At 46.8% G+C, this 7,595-nt stretch overlaps 1 non-coding gene across 1 annotated transcript; it reads right to left on the bottom strand.

Moving 5' to 3' along the window:
- Positions 1–6,665: 6,665 nt before the first annotated feature.
- On the bottom strand, positions 6,666–6,801 carry LOC111824780. Its single transcript, XR_002827859.1, has one exon. It is a non-coding gene; the product is annotated as a small nucleolar RNA SNORA42/SNORA80 family (small nucleolar RNA).
- Positions 6,802–7,595: the final 794 nt, after the last annotated feature.

Genomic DNA, 7,595 nt, shown 5'->3' with positions numbered 1-7,595 from the left:
TTTTGCATGCTTGCAGTGGCCATGCTCATTCTGGCCAATTATCTCTGTCCCCAGGTGTGATTGACAGGCAAGTACTTTCCCTATGTCACCCCTGTGTTTTTGCAAGAAATAGGCTGGTGGTTCCCTGAGGAGTGCAAAATTGCAGCTTCCTGGTGAAGCTGCCAAAATGACATGCCTATAATGTCTGGCCTTCCCCTTTGCTCCTTTCCTATCTATATCTATAAAAGCTGATCGATGTTTCTCTCTCATCGATGTTTCTAGCTCTCTATCCCTCTCCCTTCCTCTCTGTAAGAAATTGTTACGGCCAAAGGTGATCCTGAGTGGGGCGGTGAAAGGATTGAGAAAAGACAGACAAGAGAATGAAAGCTGGGTCTCAGTGGGACGCTGCTCCCTGATGAGGAGACAGCGCCCACAAGCCGTGTCTTTATTTTATAGCAGATGCCACGAGGCAAAGTAGGGGCGTGATCACATTGTTTACAGCATTCTCGTGAGTTTCAACCTCACTCAACTACATGCACCCGAACTCTATCACAAGGCACGTGGGGCTACGTGTTTGGACCTTAGGTTCAAGCTTACAACCACAGCCGTTGGCTATAATTGTGCTGGGAGGGCCCTGCCCTCCAGCTGGGACTTGCATGTGGCAATGAGAGGACCCTGTCCTTTCATTAGTCCGAGGCTTAAACCTGGCCAAAACACCGTACCCGTGCCCCACAAGAAATCAATAAAAAATATATTAAAAACAACCAAAAAACAAAAGCAAGCAAACAAAAGAACCCAGTTTTATCTCCAACCCACCGCAGACCCGCAGGCAGCCAGAAGCCCTGCCGCTTCTCACACTGGATGTGATGTGGGCCGCTGGTCTCAGCTCTGGTGCTCTGGGCTGTGGAGCCCGGCCTAGTTCCGGGCCTCGATCTTCTCAGGGAAAAGACCCTCCAGGAGCTGAGAGATCCCTGTTGGCTCTCCGCCTGCTGCCTGTGAAAGCTGAGTCAACCCGTCTTGTGACCTGGCCTTTCCTTCTGGTCTCAGGTGTTTTCTGTCCTTCCGTCATGTCTCCTCCTCAGCTAGGACTCAGTTGGTAATTCCGGTGAATGTTCCCCTACTTAGTTGTATTTCCAGTCTGGCCCTGGAAGGAGGTGCAAGAAAGGTCTGCCATTCGACTGCCATCTCCTCCCTCAAGAATCCACAGTAAAAAAAAAAAAGAATCCACAGTCAATCTTGTTTTATCCTCAATCCACTGCCCCAATCCCCATATTATTTAGAAGCAAATACAGAACATCATATCATTTCATGTATAAGTCCTTCCACATGCATCTCTAAAAATCATAAACATGATCTTGTTGTAATTCCTTTAACGTTAATAATAATTCCTTAATATCATCAAATATTTAGTCACTGCTTAGATCCTATATGCCGGTCCAGAGTTGAAACTCTGATGTATCATATCTACAGATTTGATTTATTAGATGTCTTAGTTTGGGCTGGTATAACAAAGTACCATAGACTTGGTGGCTTATATAAAACAAATGAATTTCTCACAGTTCTAGTGGTGGGAAGTCCACCATCAGTCCAAGCATGGTTGGGTTCTGGGTTGTATACAGCCAACTTCTCCGTGTATCCTCACATTACTAAAAGAGGGATAGCGACTTTTATAGCTGAACTAGAGGCCCGGTGCACGAAATTTGTGCAGGGGGGGGGAGGGAGGTGTCCACTCAGCCCAGCTTGCACCCACTCCAATCCAGAACCCCTCGGGGAATGTCCTGGGGATTGGGCCTAAACTGGCAGTCAGACATCCCTCTCACAATCTGGGACCACTGGCTCCTAACTGCTCACCTGCCTGCCTGCCTGATCGCCTATAACTTTCCCCCCCTGCTGGCCTAGTCACCCCCAACTGCCCCCCCCATCAGCCTGGTCACCCTTCACTGCCTCATTGCCCCCCCCCCGCCCCCACCGGCCTGGTCGCCCCAAGCAGCCTGTCCAGTCATCCGTTCAATTGTTTCAGTTGCGACAGTTGCTTAGGCTTTTATATATATAGATAATATTACATTTTATGTATATTCTACAATTTGGTTATCCATTGGTGAACATTTGGGCTATTCCTATCTTTAGCCAATTGGGAATGGTGCTGTTATGAACATGCACGCACATGTACTTGTGTGAGGATCAGTTTTTGATTCTTTGGGTTACATACCCAGAAGTGGAAATACTAGGTCATAAGCATTTTGTCCTATGTTTAGCTTTGTGAGGAATTGCTAAACTTCTCCACAGCAGCTGCACTATTTTACATTCCTACCAGCTACATATGAGGGTTCTAATTTCTCCACATTATTTTCCTTTTTAAGAAAATTATTATTATAGCCATCATAAAGGGTGTGAAGTTGTACCTCATCGTGTTTTTTACTTGCATTTTCCTAATGACTAATGACGATGAGTATCTTTTCATGTGCCTGTTGGCCATTTATACATCTTCCTCAGCGAATTGTCTATTCAAGCAGTTTGCACGTTTTAATCGGGTTGTTTGATTTTTTGTTGTTGAGTTGTAAGTGTTTTATACTAGCTCTGGATACTAGACCCCTATCAGATGCATGATTTGCTAATATTTTCTCTCATCCTGTAGGTCCTTATTCTGTTTCAATGCTAACTGTTGCAACACAAGCTGGTGTACTGCAATTCAATTCTGACGTTAGCCACCCAGGGTTAGCATCAGACACTATAGTTTTAAGGGCACAGTTTCCATAAGGCTACCTCCACTTCAGACACCAGCCTCAATTTCTGGGGTCTCCAGACCACCAGCACTTCTGAACATGTGGTTAAAAATATAGGGGTTCCCACTCAGGTTTGATAATTCATGAGAAACCACTATACTTGCTGTTCCACTTTTATTATAAAGCATAGAGTCCAGGAGTAGCCAAGTAGAAAAATGCATAGGGCGAGGGCTGGCAGGGTCCCCAATGCAGAGCTTCTGTGCCCCCTCCTCGTAGAATCAGGTACATCACCCTCCCAGCACATCCATGTGTTCACCCACCAGGAAGCTCCACTGAGCTTCAGTCCACAGTTTTTAATGGGAGTTTCATTATATAGACATGACTGATTAACTCATTGGCTAATGACTGTACTCAGTCTCCAACCCCCATTTCTCCCCCCAGAAGTAGAGCTGGCTCAAAGTCCCAACCTCCTAATCATGTGGTTGCTCCGGAAATTCCAAGGGTTTTACAAGCTCAATGCCAGGAACCTGGGACAAAGACCAGACAAATTCTTTATTACACAACAGTTGCCCTTTCAGTTTCTTAATAATGCCCTTTAATGCACAAACATTTTTAATTTTGATGAAGACAATTTAACTAATTTTTTTCTTTTGTTGCTTATGCTTTTGTTGCCTGTGCTTGTCATATCTAGGAATCCATCAGCAAATCCAAGGTCAGGAAGATTTACCCCTATGTATTCTTATAAGACCTTAAGGTTTTAAACCTAATTCTTAGGTCATTGATCCCTTTGCAGTTAATTTTTGTATATGGTATGAAGTAGGGTTCCAACTTCATTTTTTTGCATGTGGAAATCCAGTTGTACAAGCCCCATTTGTTGAAGAGACTATTCTTTCCATATTGAATAGTCTTGGCCCTTGTCAAAAATTAGTTTATGGGTTTACTTATATAGATGTACTAGAGGCCTGGTGCACGAATTTGTGCATGGGTGGGGTCCTTGGCCTGGCCAGTGATCAAGGCCTATTGGAGGGCTGACCGGCTGGGGGGAGGGACCCCGGGAGGTTGGCTGGCTGCCCCCCCCCCAATCAGGGCTGATCGGTGGGGCCGGCTGCGGGAAGGACCACTGGAGGTCAGCTGGGCGGGAGGAGGGGGAGGCCATAGGAGGTCGGCAGTGGGAGTGCACTGACTATCAGGGGGCAGCTCCTGCATTGAGAATCTGCCCCCTGATGGTCAGTGCATGTCACAGAGATCAGTTGACTGGTCATTCAGTTGTTCAGTGGCCCAGTGCATAAAATTCATGAACGGGGGGTGTTGTCCCTCAGCCCAGCCTGTACCCTCTCCACTCTGCCCCTAACCACTTTGCCTGCTGGCCTGCTTGCCCCCAAATGCCCCCCCCCACCAACCTGATCACCCCCAACTGCCCCCCCGTGCCAGTGTACTTGCCCCCAACTGACCCCCTGCTGGCCTTTTCACTCCAAATTGCCCCCCCTGCTGTCTTGACCAACTTCAATTGACCCCCACTGATGGCCTGCTCGCCCCCAACTGGCCCCCCTGCTGGTCTGCTTACTCCCAATGGCCCCACCCCCCATCAGCCTGATCACTCACAACTGCCGTCCCATCCTGGCCTGATCACCCACAACTGCCCTCCCCTCTTGGCCTCTAACCACCTCTACCTCGGCCCCAGCACCAGGGCTTTGTCCAGAAGAACATCTGGAAGGTCTCCTGGAAGGTCTCCCAGTCTAATTAGTATGTTACCCTTTTATTAATATAGATAGAGGCCTGGTGCACAGGTGGGGGCCGGCTAGTTTGCCCTGAAGGGTGTCCCAGATCAGGGTGGGGGTCCCGCTGGGGTGCCTGGCCAGCCTGGGTGAGGGGCTGAGGGCCGTTTTCAGGCTGGCCACACCCCCTTTAGGGTGGGAGTCCCCACTGGGGTGCCTGGCCAGCCTAGGTGAGGGGCTGATGGCTGTTTGCAGGCTGGCCAAGCCCCCCAGCGGAGACCCTCACCCCATTAGGGTGTGGCCAGCCTGGGTGAGGGGCTGAGGGCTGTTTTCAGGCTGGTCACACCCCCTTCAGGGTGCGGTTCCCCACTGGGGTGCCTGGCCAGCCTGGATGAGGGGCTGATGGCCGTTTGCAGGCTTGCCATGCCCCCCGGCAACCCAAGCTCCCAGCCTCTCCTCTTTTTCTTTTTTCTTTTTTTTTTCAGCGCCTCCTTGAGCGGAGGCCAGGGCGGGCTGGAAGCAGGTATCTGGGATTTATTTATTTTCTATAATTGAAACTTTGTAGCCTTGAGAAGAGCCCAGGGCTGGCCAGGGCAGGCGGGAAGCTTGGCTTCCTCCATCACCGGGGCAATCCAAGCCTCCTGCTCTCTCCAGCTCTGTGGCCGCCACCATCTTAGTTGGGTTAATTTGCATACTTGCTCCTGATTAGCTGGTGGGTGTAGCGGAATGGCGGAGTGATGGTTAATTTGCATGTTTCTCTTTTATTAGTGTAGATGAGTTTATTTTGTACTTTCACTTCCATTCTATTGGTCTATATGCCTATCCTTATGCTAGTACCACAATATATTGATTATATAGCTTTGTAGTAAATTTTGAAATTCTGAAGTGTAAGTCCTCCAAATTTGTTCTTATTTTTAAATACTAGAGGCCCGGTGCATGAAAATTCATGCACTGGAGGGGGTGTCCCTCAGCCCAGCCTTTCCCCTCTCACAGTCCAGGAGCCCTCAGGGGCAGGTGGCGACCTGGTGATCAGGGGAAGGTGACACCCCATCACACCTCTGCTGCTGCCACTGCTGGCAGCTCAAGCCTCGGCCAGCCCTGGTTACCTGAGCCTTGGGCAGCCCTGGGCGGCTGGGGGACTGAGGGGACTGGGGGACTCCGGAGGCAGGCACTGGCCTTGCCACACTCCTGCCGCCCCGGCGGGGCTTAGAAGACTGAGCTCTGCCATCTTGTGGCTGTGGGTGCTGCCATTTTTGAGGGCGGGGAAGTCAATTAGCATATTCCCTTCTTATTGGCTGTGGCCGCTGCCATCTTTGCAGTGTCAATTAGCATATTCCCTCTTTATTAGATAGGATTATTTTTGGCTACTTGGGGCCCCTTGAAAATCCATATGAATTTGAGTATTGGCTTTTCCATTTCTGGAAAAAAAAAAAAGCCTGTAGAATTTTGATAGGGATTGCACTGCATCTGTAGATTGCTTTGGGTAGTATTGTCATCTTAACAATATTAAGTCTTCCAATCCTTGAACATGGGATAACTTCCTTGTTAGAATTTTAAGTAAGCCATGATAGACCTTTGAAATGTTTCCAAAAATTAAATGTACAAATGTTGCATGATATATTTAAAGTAATTAGATTCATTAAGTGTGTAAATAAGGTTAATTATTTAGGGAAGTTTTGCTTAACTTCTGATTCAATTAAAACTTTATTAAGGACAATGGTTACTATTGATGTTATTAACAAACATTAGCCCAGCCAGCATGGCTCAGTGGTTGAGCTTTGACCTATGAACCAGGAGGTCACAGTTTGATTCCTGGTAAGGGCACATGCCCAGGTTGTGGGCTGCAGGCTCCATCCCCAGTAGAGGGCATGCAGGAAGCAGCCAATGATATTCTCATCATTGATGTTTCTCTCTCTCTCTTCCTCTCCCTTCCTTTCTAAAATCAATGAAAAAATATATATTTAAAGGACACATTAGATTTTCAGAAAATAAAATAACAATGATTGGAGGATTGGTTTAACTATTGAAAGAATTTAGATTGAAGAATTTGAAACTTTAATAAATTGAATATTAATTAAAACACCAAAATCAATTATTATGCCTTTCCAGATAAAAGAGCCCCCCTCATTGCCGGAAGCCGGTCCATCCTTGCTGCTTGACACAGTTGCTGCAGGGAAGAAACATCTGCACAGCATATGCTTCAAGGGACCTGGCATATATGGCATACTGTTCTTTTTTTTTTTTTCTATACTGTACAGCCCCCTTCAGTGCTCACAGCCCAAGGGTAAGAAGGCTGGGCAATGGTTTGAGGCTGCAACTTCCTCTGGCATGGGTCCACTATGAGAGGCCCACAGACAAGGGCCCCCCATAAATCATGACCATGCAATGACACACTGTTCTTTTTTTTTTCTTTTCTTTTTTTTATTGGTATAAATCCTGATCCTAAATGACAAATTTATCTCAAGTATTGGTGTTATAGACACACTGTTCTTAATATGTTTGCTCACCTTCTTGGCTCTATGTGTTTTAACCAAGGTCACCTCTCCAAGAAAGGTTATTTCTCCAGGTAGGGATTTTTCCCTGAAGTTAGGGAGGGAATAAAACCCCTTAACTAAGTGCCAGGCGGGTAATCACTTCAACTATTTTCAATATCTTGCTGTCTCTCATCTTCTGGCACCCCTATTATTCTGATGTTGGTACGCTTGAAGCTGTCCCAGAGGCTCCTTACACTATCTTTGTATTTTCGGATTCTTTTTCATTTTGCTTTTCCGGTGGGGTGTTTTTTGCTTCTTTGCATTTCAAATCTTTGACTTGATTCTTGCGCTCTTCTGGTCTGCTGTTGGGAGTCTGTATAATATTCTTTATTTCAGTCCGTGTATGCTTAATTTCTAGTTGGTTCTTTATCACAACATCGAGGGTCTCATTAGATTTCTTGTAGATCTCAATAAGTTTATCAGCGGCTTCTAGACAGTTCTTGAGGGACCTTAAAAGTGTGGTTCTGAACTCAATATCCTCCATTGACAATTTTGTCCTGTTTCTTTGTCTCTGAATTTTTTATGCTTTCTTGGTGCACCCCCTAGTGGTCTTTGTGCGCAGTCTTGTTGTAGTTAAGCCTTGATTGTTGTAGTTAATACTAGGGGGATTTGACCTCCAGGCCAACTGGCTGTGAGAATCAGCT

Source organism: Myotis lucifugus, unplaced genomic scaffold (genome assembly GCF_000147115.1).
Source record: "Myotis lucifugus unplaced genomic scaffold, Myoluc2.0 scaffold_6740, whole genome shotgun sequence".
In the NCBI taxonomy this organism is placed as follows: Eukaryota; Metazoa; Chordata; class Mammalia; order Chiroptera; family Vespertilionidae; genus Myotis; species Myotis lucifugus.
Note: the sequence above shows the minus strand (reverse complement) of the source record. Positions and strands in the feature narration are given on the sequence as shown.